Source organism: Anomaloglossus baeobatrachus, chromosome 5 (assembly GCF_048569485.1).
Source record: "Anomaloglossus baeobatrachus isolate aAnoBae1 chromosome 5, aAnoBae1.hap1, whole genome shotgun sequence".
Taxonomy (NCBI): Eukaryota; Metazoa; Chordata; class Amphibia; order Anura; family Aromobatidae; genus Anomaloglossus; species Anomaloglossus baeobatrachus.
Window position 1 is genome coordinate 430,372,372 of NC_134357.1, and position 12,360 is coordinate 430,384,731.

A 12,360-nucleotide genomic window follows, 5' to 3' on the forward strand; every position below is an offset into this window, starting at 1 on the left:
TCCCAGGGCCAGAGCCTGCGGGCAAACAGGGGCTCCCTTAGCCAACCTACCGCTGGGGAGCGGGTTACCGGTGGGAAGCCATCGGGGCCGAGAACATAATACCGGTGCAGGGAGAGACAGTTACCGCCAACCTACCGGGAGTGACCGTCGCAGCCGTCTGTGAGACTCGTCCATCCAGCCGTTTGTTTTACCAGAGACTCCGTGTGCGTTACTGGCTGAGTAAGTACCACCGTGCCATCTGGCACTGCGCTGCCCTGCGACCCTGCACCTGGCCAAGCCCCGCAATCCACCTTACAGACAACAACTCCGGGCCCCGGGACTACCAAAATCCCCCTACCCACGGAGGGGAGAGAAACATCCCAGCTGCTCCCTGTCATCGCTCCCGGGATCCCCGTACAGTGCAGCGGTGGTGCCCCAACCTCACCACACACTGTGGGTGGCGTCACAAACCGACATCCCAAACACCAACAAACCACCCCTTTCACTCACGGGCGAGGAGCGCCGCTCGAGTCCCCGGATCCGGCCCAACGCTCGAGCCACCGAGCAGCAGCAGCGCCGGACCCGAGCGTGGTGAGCGCAGCGCCCCCGCCACCCGCGACACAACGTGCGCACATTCCTGGAGAATTCATGCGTTCTGGATGCTTTCTCTGCCATAGACAGAGTGGGAAAAGTATCCAGAACGCACATTTTTGACAGTGTGGTCCCACTCGGCTCTGCAGCATCCCTATAGACTTTCAGCAGAGCCGAGTGGGACCACACTGTCAAAAAGAGCATGGCTGGCTGCGAGACAGTGCCACGCAATCAGAATGAACTCGGATGATCTTCACCCGACTTCATTGTGATTGCGCGGCTAAATCGGAAGCTGACAGGAGTGGCAGTAGAACACTGCCGCTCCTGTCAGCTCCATGCAGCAAGTGAAGTGAGTAGCGTGATCAGCTTTGCTGTCACTGTGGTTACTCGCGGCCACCGCTCTCAGGTGGAGGACTGCAGCTGTGGCCGCGAGTAACATCAGTGACAGCACCGCTGATCTCGCTACTCACGTCACTTGCGGCATGGAGCTGACAGGAGCAGCAGTGTTCTACTGCCGCTCCTGTCAGCTTCCGATGTAGCAGAGCTGAAAGCGTCGTGAGACCTTGCGTGGATTACGTAGGTCCTGGAGGTGTTTTTGAGGGGTTATTAAAGTGGTGAAACAGGGTGTTTTTTTGTCTTTAATTCCAAATAAAGGATTTTTTGGATGTGTGTGTTTATTTTCTTTAACTTACAGGTTAATTATGGAAGGTATCTCGGGGAGACGCCTGCCATGATTAACCTTGGACTTAGTGACAGCTATGGGCTGCTGCCATTAACTCCTTATTAACCCGTTTGCCACCATACCAGGGCAATTCAGGATGAGCCGGGTAAAGTCCCGGGACTGTCGCATTTAATAAATGCGGCAATTCCGGGCGGCTGCTGGCTGATATTGTTAGGCTGGGGGGCTCCCCATAACGTGGAGCTCCCCATCCTGAGAATACCAGCCTTCAGCTGTGTGGCTTTACCCTGGCTGGTATCCAAATTGGGAGGCCTGCACGTCGTTTTTTTTCAATTATTTATTTTTATTACTGCTCGATATAGACATGCCCACCGGTGGCTGTGATTGGTTGCAGTGAGACAGCTCTCACTCAGCGTGGGGGCGTGTCTGACTGCAACCAATCATAGGCGCCGGTGGGCGGGGAAAGCAGGGAATACGTGATGGATTAATGAGCGGCCGGCATTTTCAAAAGAGAAGAAGCTGCCACAGTGAGAACGCCGTGCAGCGCCGCCTCGGTGATCGTGGATCGGTGAGTATGAGAGAGGGGGTGGGAGGGAGAAACGGACATGGACAGAGAGAGAGATAAAGACATAGAGAGAGAGACCGACAGCCTGACAGACAGAGAGAGAAAGACGAAAGAACTGCCTTTGTTATGTTAAAAAAAACATGTGGATCGCAATAATAATAAAATGCAAGCGCACTGCTTCACATTTTGGCAGCGATTTTCTACAACTCCTTGATTTCAATGGGTGTAGAACGCAGCCAAAATGGCAAAAACAATTGACATGCTGCTTCTTTGAACACATGGTTTTTGCCACAAAATATGCAAATTAAACGCAGCGTGTAAAAAACGCAAAGTGCGGTCTGAAAATCACCATTTTCCATTGACTTTGCTGGAAAATCAAAACGCATGCCTTTTGGCATGAAAAAGGTGCTTCTCAAAACGGACCTAAAAAGCACCTGAAACGCAGGTGGAAACACAAAGTGCGGTCTCAGCCTTAAACTCATGGTCAGGCCTGGACTTGTGTCCATAAGGCCACGAGCGAGACACCGTACCCGTTCCCACTCGGGTAACCTGGACCAGAACTGGGGAAGAGGGGTGCTGCCTGTTTCTTAGGAGCAGCATCAAGGATTAGGTTATTTGGGTGGGAGAGCGGATGACCATGAACCCGTCCGTTTAATAAAAAAATGTTTGAAACGTTAAAAGTAATGCACCTTCCGTAAGGGAAGACTTGAAAATATGCGTATGTTGAAGTTTTAATATGTTATTTATCTTTTTACAGTTTTGAAAAATAAAACCGGTGATGGACGGGCAGCCCGCGGATGGTCTGTGTTTTACCAAGGGGGAGTGTGACGCCCTGGACAAGCCAGGTAGTCAAATACATACCAACACACACACCCCCACCCTAGGCAGTTACACCAGCCAAACCAAAAACCCTTGTTGCCTCCCTCCAGAGTCTGATGTCCACACCAGGTGGGGTGGAGCCAGGCGGTTGGCCCCACCCACCGAGGAGTTCACAGGCCTGGAGGCGGGAAAGGTGTCAGTTCAGTCTTGGAGGTGAAAGTGAGAGGAGTGAACACTTGAGGTGTCTGGGTTGGAGCCCAGACACTGACAGCAAGGTTGGCACACGGTGGTGGCCGTCTGCAGGAGTTGGTGGAACTCCGCAGAGCCGTAAAGACCGGGGTCGGGCGTCGGCCTGCCGGTACCGGACCGGGGAACAGAGTGAAGCTAAACACACAGGCAGGGCCATCGGACCCCGACCAGGCTTGAAGCCGCCATCAATAGTCAAATCCGAATGTGACAGGAACCCCAGGGGTTTCCCAACTACTAAGTCCCGATTAAAGGCAACCGTCCACCCAGAGAGGATATACAGCCACCGCCACAGGCTAGAGATCCAAGGGCCAGCGCCTGCGGGCAAAACGGGCTCCTACGGCACCTATACGCCGGGGAGCAGACTACCGGTGGGCAACCACAGGAGTCAAGAACATTCTCAAAGGTGCAGGGAAAGACAGCCACCATCAGCCGTCCGGGGAGAGCACAACAACAACACTGCAGCCGGCTGCGGGACCCGTCCATCCGGCCGTTTTGGTTTACCTACGACTCTGTCAGTGATTGTCTGAGTGAGTACACCAGTGCCGTCCAGCACCGCGCCGCGCAGTCCCTGCACCCCAGCCATCCGGCCTCCCCGTCACACCACCGGGCCCCGGGATCACCAACCCCCCTACTCACGGAGGGGACAACATCTCAGCTGCACCCTACCATCTCTCCCGGGATCCCCGTTACCAGCAGCGGTGGTGCCATTATCACCACGTCCCATGGATGGCATCACGAACAATCTCCCTAAACATACCATCCCCATTTCACTCACGGGTGAGGAGCGCTGCTCGAGTCCCCGGGTCCGGTTCACCGCTCGAGCCACCGAGCAGCAGCAGCAGAAGCCCCGTACCCGAGCATTGGCGAGCACGTCCCCTCCGCCCGCGACACAAACAAAACCTAATATTTGTCGGTAGAGATGTCATCATTGTGAACTTGATTCTGTTCAATCTTTAGGAGGGGGGGTGCACATATTTCTGGACATATACGCAGCAATAAGAATATTTGGAGTTGTACTTGTTTGCTGATGTCGGGAAAACAAACCTCACAGCTTGGCAGAACAGCTAAATGTTTTAGGTCCCGGAGATGACCCCCACCCAGAAGCGGAGCGTTATTTCTCAAGAAGTCTTCCAAAGGCTGACATTCCCTTTAGAAGTAACATAAAAAGAAAAGGTGTGAATGACAAGAACTATTTAGTTAAAGCAAAGTTCTGGAGCTTTTTGATATCCTCCAAGTGAGAATGGCCCAGTTTATGTTTTTACAAAAATGCAGTGAAAGGGCCAACGCTATACTTTTTGGAGACAAAATTTTATTTTTCTGTAAAGATTTGTGTAATTGGAGGAAAAATATAAAAAAAGCAGAATGAGAGCAATGAAAAGGTCACTTCAGACTCTCATCACACATTGTTACCCCCTGATACTTATTTCATGCATTGATATTCTTTTAGAGGGTTTATCTGTTACCTACAGATATAGTTCTTGGTAATGATCACTCTTCCGTCCTGGTAGGTCCTAATAGAACTTTATTTTTCCATTTTTTCCATTGGTGTGTACCCCAGAAACCTAATATATCTAACAGCTACGGGACAGTTGTGTTGTGTCATATGAATGGCAATTCATGATCTAATCCAATGGAACAGAATAGCTAACGTTTTGGCTAAGGGTACTTTCACACTTGCGTTTTTTTCCTTCCGTCACAACCCGCCCTTTTGGAAAACAGCGGAATCCGTTAACGGATTCCGCTGTTTCCCATAGACTTGTATGGATGACGGATTGTGCCAAAAGTACCTGCATTGCTTCCGCTGGCCGACGCTGCATTGTGTCCGCCGGGCGGAAGGAACGCAGCATGTAACGTTTTTTGAGCGGCGGAATCCTCTATTTTTCACTGCGCATGCTCATCTTTTTTTTTTTTTTTTTTTATCACAGAAACTTTATTTTGTCTCTCGGTGGCCGAACGTTCAGCTTAGAGCCCAGCCGCTGGCATGTGAGAGCTCTCAGCTGAGCGCCCGGCCGCTGGCATGTGAGAGCTCTCAGCTGAGTGCCCGGCCGCTGGCATGTGAGAGCAATCAGCTGATTGCCCGGCAGCCGGCATGTGAGAGCTCTCAGCTGATCGCCCGGCAGCCGGCATGTGAGAGCTCTCAGCTGATCGCCCGGTAGCCGGCATGTGAGAGCGATCAGCTGAGCGCCCGGCAGCCGGCATGTGAGAGCGCTCAGCTGAGCGCCCGGCCGCCGGCATGTGAGAGCGATCAGCTGAGCGCCCGGCAGCCAGCATGTGAGAGCGATCAGCTGAGCGCCCGGCAGCCGGCATGTGAGAGCGCTCAGCTGAGCGCCCGGCCGCCAGCATGTGAGAGCGATCAGCTGAGCGCCCGGCCGCCGGCATGTGAGAGCGATCAGGGTGATCAGCTGATTGTTCACAATAGTCTGCTGCCGGTAAAACTGTAAAGAAGAAAAAAAAAAATAAAAAAAAAGAAGAAAAAAAAAAGCTTTTCGTTGTTTTGTACGATCCGTTGCATCCGTTGTGCCATTATATGCAACGCATCCGTTGCATCCGTCACACAACGCAATGCAACGGATGGCGTTCAACGCAAGTGTGAAACTAGCCTAAAGGGGGCTTTACACGCTGTGACATCGCTAATGCGGAGTCGTTGGGGTCACGGAATTTGTGACGCACATCCGGCCGCATTAGCGATGTTGCTGCGGGTGACACCGATGAGCGATTTTGCATCGTTGCAAAAACGTGCAAAATCTCTCATCGGTGACATGGGGGTCCATTCTCGATTATCGTTACTGCAGCAGTAACGATGTAGTTCATCGCTCCTGCGGCAGCACACATCGCTATGTGTGACACCACAGGAACGAGGAACCTCACCTTACCTGCCTCCCGGCCGCTATGAGGAAGGAAGGAGGTGGGCGGGATGTTCCCGCCACTCATCTCCGCCCCTCCGCTTCTATTGGGCGGCCGCTCGGTGACGTCGCTGTGACGCCGCACGGACCGCCCCCTTAGAAAGGAGGCAGTTCGCCGGTCACAGCGACGTCGCCGGGCAGGTAAGTATGTGTGACGGGTCTGCGCGATGTTGTGCGGCACGGGCAGCGATTTGTCCGTGTCGCACAACAGATGGGGGCGGGTACCCACGCTGGCGATATCGGGACCGATATCGCAGCGTGTAAAGTAGCCTTTAGGCACATTTTAGGCAAGTATATTACATGCTCATATGTGCAGCCATATTACTGATGCATGTGTATGAAGCTTTCATCGAGGGTTCTAAGGCTATGTGCGCATGCTGCGTTTTTTAAACGTTGCGTTTTTGTGCAAAAAACGCACTTGCAGCAAAAACGCAGCGGTAAAATCGCATCGCGTTTTACTGCGTTTTTTTGCGGTTTTGGCAGCGTTTTGCTGCGTTTTTGTTTACTGCGTTTTGCTGTGTTTTTGCAATGCATTGCATGGGTGGAAAAATGCAGATAAATGCAGAAAAGAATTGACATGAATATTTTGTTTTTAGCTCAAAAACGGAGCCACGCAAAACTTCACTGTGCGGACAACAAAAAAAATCTCATAGGCTTTGCTGGGGAAGCAAAGTCATGTAGTTTTGAGCCCAAACACGCACAAAAACGCCCCTCAAAAACGCGGTAAAAAAACGCAGCGTGCACACATAGCCATGACCGCACTTTGCGTTTCCACCTGCGTTTCAGCTGCTTTTTAGGTCCGTTTTGAACTGCAGCGTTTTCATGCCAAAAGGAATGCGTTTTGCTTTTCCATAATAGTCTATGGAAAATGTAGATTTCTAGACCCCACTTTGCGTTTTAAAACGCTGCGTTTAATTTGCATAATTTGTGGCAAAAACCATGCGTTCAAAGAAGCAGCATGTCAATTGTTTTTGCCATTTGGGCTGCGTTTTGCTAACATTGAAGTCAATGAGAAGTAGCAAAAAGCAACAAACATCAAAATTCCAGCGTTTTACCTGCGTTTTAGGTGTTGAAAACATGCGTTTTTTACTTCAAAAGCGCATGCTTTTCAGACATTAAAATAATGGAATAATATGTCCCTTTACACACACACACATAGTCCGACAATTAAATTATTGAAAATTATGATTTTATTGCTATTTTAGCAATAAATATTATAAAACCGCTATAATTTAATGAAATATAACTATTTTCTTAAATAATTCAAAAATTATATATGTTTTGCGTTTAGCAGTGTCTTGATGTTCAAAACGCATCTGTCAAAACGTAAGGGAAAAAGCATGTAAATAGCGCTGAAAACGTATCTAAAACGCGGTAAATACGCATGCGTATTTAGCGCTGAATTTCTGAAAAAGGCATCTTTGGCCAAATCAATTAATTCCAAAACGTGTGTTTAGAAATGCAACTAGGACGACGCAAAGTGCGGTCATACCCTTAGGCTGAGACCGCACTTTGCGTTCTATTCTGCAGCGTGTAAGTCACTGCGTTTGCGTCTCAGAACGCAGCCGAAAAAGCTGCGTTCTGAGACGCATTCGGCAGAACGCAAAGTGCGGACATTTCTGGTGAGAATTCATGCCTTCTGGATGCTTTCTCTGCCATAGACAGAATGGGAAAAGCATCCAGAACGCACATTTTTCACAGAACGCACCCACTCGGCTCTGCAGCATCCCCAAAGACTTGGAGCTGAGCCGAGTGGGACCGCACTGTCACTGTCATGGCTGACTGCGGACAGTGCCGCGCGATCAGAATGAACTTCACCTGACTTCATTGTGATTGCGCGGCTCTGTGCGTTTGCCTCGGCTTGATTTGCGGTCACACGTGAAGGACTCACCTGTGATCGCAAATCCCCTGAGTGACTGCAGTGAGCCGCGCGATCAGCTGTGCTTTCACTCAGGTTACTCACGGCCACAGCTGCAGTCCTCGACCGGAGAGCGGTGGCCGAGAGTAACCTCAGTGACAGCACAGCTGATCGCGCGACTCACTTCAGTTGCTGCATGGAGCTCACAGGAGCGGCGGTGTTCTACTGCTGCTCCTGTCAGCTTCAGATGTAGCAGAGCTGGAAGCGTCGGGGGACCTTGCGTGGATTACGTCGGACCTGGAGGTGTTTTTGAGGGGTTAATAAAGTGGTGAAATGAACTCGGGTGAACTTCACCCGACTTCATCCTCATACTGCGGCTCTGTGTCGTGTACTGATTAGCGGTCACCCATAAAGGACTCACCGGTGACCGCTAATCCCCTGATTGACTGAAGTGAGCAGCGCTCTTAGCGCTGCCGTCACTCAGGTTACCTGTGGTTAGCTGGATCCTCCACCCGAGACCGCAACTCACCTGTGACTTCATCGCTGTCACTCGGGCGACTTGCTGTCACAGTTGGAGGATCCAGCGGTGGCTGCGAGTAACCTGAGTGACATCCTCGCTGATCGCGCGGCTCACCTCAGTTGCTGCGTGGAGGTGACAGGAGCGGCGGTGTTCTTCTGTAGCTTCTGTCACCTTCATGTAGCAGAGCTGGAAGCGACACTGGACCTCCATGGATTACGCCGGACATGGATGGGTATTTGGGGCATAATACATTGGTGAAAGAGGAAATTTGTTATTGTTTTTTATTTGAAATAAAGGATTTTTTCACTGTGTGTGTTTATTTACTTTAACTTGCAGGTTAATCATTGGGGGTGTCTCATAGACGCCTGCAATGATTAATCTTGGACTTATTGGCAGGTATGGGCTGCCAATAACTCCTTATTAACCCGATTGCCAACACACCAGGGCAAATCGGGAAGAGCCGGGTAGAGTGCCAGAACTGTCGCATCTATTGTATGCGGCAATTCCGGGTGGCTGCTGGCTGATATTGTTAGGCTGGGGGGGCTCCCCATAATGTGGGGCTCCCCATCCTGAGAGTACCAGCCTTCAGCCGTATGGCTTTATCTTGGCTGGTATCAAATTTTTTTTAATTAATTATTTATTTATTTCACTGCACAGTATATACACCCCCACCGGCGGCTGTGATTGGGTGCAGTGAGACAGCTGTCACTCAACGTGGGGGCGTGTGTAACTGCAACCAATCATAGGCGCCTGTGGGCGGGGGAAGCAGGGAATATGATATTGAGTAATGAGCGGCCGGCATTTTCAAATGAATTGAAGCTGCGTATTTTCGGCACAGCTGTTCCTCGCTGCGCTGGTGATCGGGGATTGGTAAGTATGAGCTGGGGGAAGAAAAAGACCGAGCGCCAATGTAAGTATGACTGAGAACAGCAGAAAAAAAGGTAAGTAGACTGACTTTAATTAAAAAAAAAATAAAAAAAAAATCGCTCTTTTAAAAACGCACACGGACGAAATGTGCTGCACACGGACATGCTCTGTGTGCTGTCCGTGCAGGCACGGACCCAATGACTTTAGCGGGTCCGTGCCTGCGTGCTGGCCGCCAAAAACGGATATGTTGTCCGTGCGGGAAAACGCACACACGTACTTATCACACGGACACATGTTCCGTGTGATTTTACGCGTGTGTGCCATCAACCATAGAATAACATGGGTCTCCGTGTCTCCGTGTCTCCGGTACGTGCAAAAACGTACCAAACATGTACCGGAGGCACAGATGTGTGTTGCGGGCCTAATATGCTATGCACATACGGTAATTTATTATGTTTTAGCCACTTTTTAAACTTGTTACAGATGGCATGTGGATTAGTAAAAAGGGTCATCATGACCCGAGTTGCAACACTGTGCCCCAAAAATTGCTCCAAAATTAGGTTAAAAATTTTGCTACAAAGTAAGACAACTAATAGGTGGTGGGAGGTGACCATCTAACAATGTGTCGGCTTTATCAGTCATCATGAGCTACTTTGAAAAATGCATTTTAAAACTGTCCAATCTATAAATTCGATTAATCTGCCCCATTATACTGTAGTTATCTACACTTGAGCTTTTTTTCAGCAAAAAAACTGACACTTCATTTTCTGCTGCGGACGCACCAACAGGTCCACATGAAGATAAGCCCCATTGTCATTTAAATGCCAATTCCATAGACTCTACATGCACGAAGGTATCCGTATGGGATTAATTTTTTATGTATCACTCCCATAAGTATTTTTTGATTTTTTTTAGTTCCTAAGGGTATGTGCATACTATCAGGACCCACTGCATCCTGGACTCGGCGGGTCCTGGCCTGCGGGGCTGTGAGTCTCCTCCGCAGGAGAATGCAGTAGATTGCAGCTTCTTGCACCCACGATCCAGGCTCAGGCAGTTGTGGTCTCTCTGTGTTCCCCCTGTGGAGGACACTCGCATCTCCACAGCAAAGAATTGACATGCTTGCGGCTTGAGAAGCTGCACCGCAGTACAGTTTACTCAGCGCGCAGTACATGCACAGTAGATACAAGATTTTTGGAGATCCCATCCACTGTGCTTGTACTGTACAATGCAGTGTATTGGATGCATCGAAAACAAGCTCCGTCCAAAACGCTGTGAACCCTGATCGTGGGCATGCAGCCTAATAAGGTTCTCGAAATATGGACCTTGGTATTTAGTGCTATTTTTTATGGTCTTTACCAAGGAAGTGTGTCTTTAGGCTGCTCTGCATAATCACGCTGTGAGCCATGCCCTCATAAATAGCCTAAAAAGCCCTAAATAAAAAGATTTAACAAAAATCAGTAATAAAATAAGAACAAATACTGGCCACTTTTGACCTAGTTATAAGTCTTCTTTAAAATGTGAGGAATAGGAGGATAACGAATACAAGGAGACATTTGTCCATCAATTCTACAAATGATTATAAAATAAGTTAAAAACTGATATAGTAAAGAATAGACAAGATAATCTAAAGTAGTGGCACAAACGTAAAAGGGTTTTTCCCCACAAAGTTCATTTTAATTAATAAATCTTGGAATAATAATAAGTTCTATAGCTGGATGTGTTTAAAAAAATGTTCCTGTGCTGAGATAATCTTATATATGTGCCCCTGCTGTGTACTGTGTAATGGCCGTGTCTGACCGTACAGGGACATGGTCCGATCATACCACAGCTCCTGGGCAGCGGAGGAAGGAAAAAAGTATACAGACATTACGGCACGGGATCGCAAATAATTCTTTATTTGCGGTAAAACATTTTTTTAAAAGGGCAGGGAAATGTATCATAGTATTGTAGTGGGTGCTCATAACCCCTACTGAAAGACCAGAAATGTTATTAATAAAAGTGTTGTATTTTAATATTGTATTGTATTATAGTGTTAGGGCACCCCCTAGTGGCCGGGTGGGACGGCTGTTGCCACCGGGGAGGAGGAGTCGGCCGGATGGCTAGGGAAGGGCTGTGTGTGTGGAAGGTAGTCGGATCCGGGACAGCAGTGTGTGACCATCGGTGGCAGTGTGTATGAGCGGAACATCAGGGGACGCTGGAGCAACGGAGGAGTACGCAACCTCAAGGTCTGATTCCGCTGGTGTGGGTCCGGTGTGTGCTTGACCTAGGAGTGGGAGCCCGGAGAAGTGGAGTACCCAGGGCATATCCCCACTAGAGGGCGCGTTTGGGCAGGTTGTCCCCAGCTCCACAGGAATTGCCGAAATCTGCTGACCGGATTGTATCTGTGAAAAATAAATGTTATCTTTTATTGGCATCAACTTCTGCCTGAGGACTGTTTGTGTACCTTTCGACGAAGATACTGACACCCATTGTCCCACCAAGTCAGTCCCCGACATTGAAGGAGTGATGGAGCCAGGGGTGTGCCTTGAATTCACTGCTGCCACGACTACACAGCCAGAGGCCTCCCTGGCTCATCACTTCATGTGGCGTAGTCGGCAGGATGCGATTCCCCTGCCAGGAACCCAAGAAGCCGGAGATCAAGTAGTGCCGAGTGCACCGTATCCGGGCTATGAGAGAAGATTTCCAGTCCCATGGTGGGAGGAAGAAGTGCCCAAGGCGTTGGACCGGGCACAAGATGGCGGCGAGAGGGCCGTTATCTGTGAAGCTGAGGAAGAAAAGGCGCGAAAAGATGGCGCCGAAAGAAGAGCCTGGGGCTGGCCGGTGCCGAGGAAGAGGCACAGAGTACTCCGCCCAAAGAGGGGAGGCGCCAGTTCCAGGGCATTGAAGACATACGAAGTGGGCGGTGTTCGGAAGAAAAAGAAGTACCGCCGCGGAGGAGTCAAGATGACGCGTGAGGCCGGGGGAGGATTCTGTTTAAGAGCGGGAAACAAAGGCCCGCCTCCTCTTTCCTCAGTCTCAGCGTTGACGCCACCGCCATTGGTTGTACAGCAAGTAGAGACAGAGACAGAGATGGATATGTCGGGACAACCGGAAGAGCTGGCCACCACCATGGCTCTGGTTAGCCTAGGCCGGGGACGGCCTAAGTTTGCTGCCGCCAGCGAGGCATCCCTTGTGGACCTGCCGATCGGACCGGGAGGTTCCACGCGGCCCGAGAAGGTGTCCTGGAAGACTACGTGGGATGCAAAGACCGGAGGCACGATCACGGAGGTCCGGGCCACGTATGCCACACGTGCCCCTTGGGAGACCCCACAGCTGGGCGCCCTCACTGCT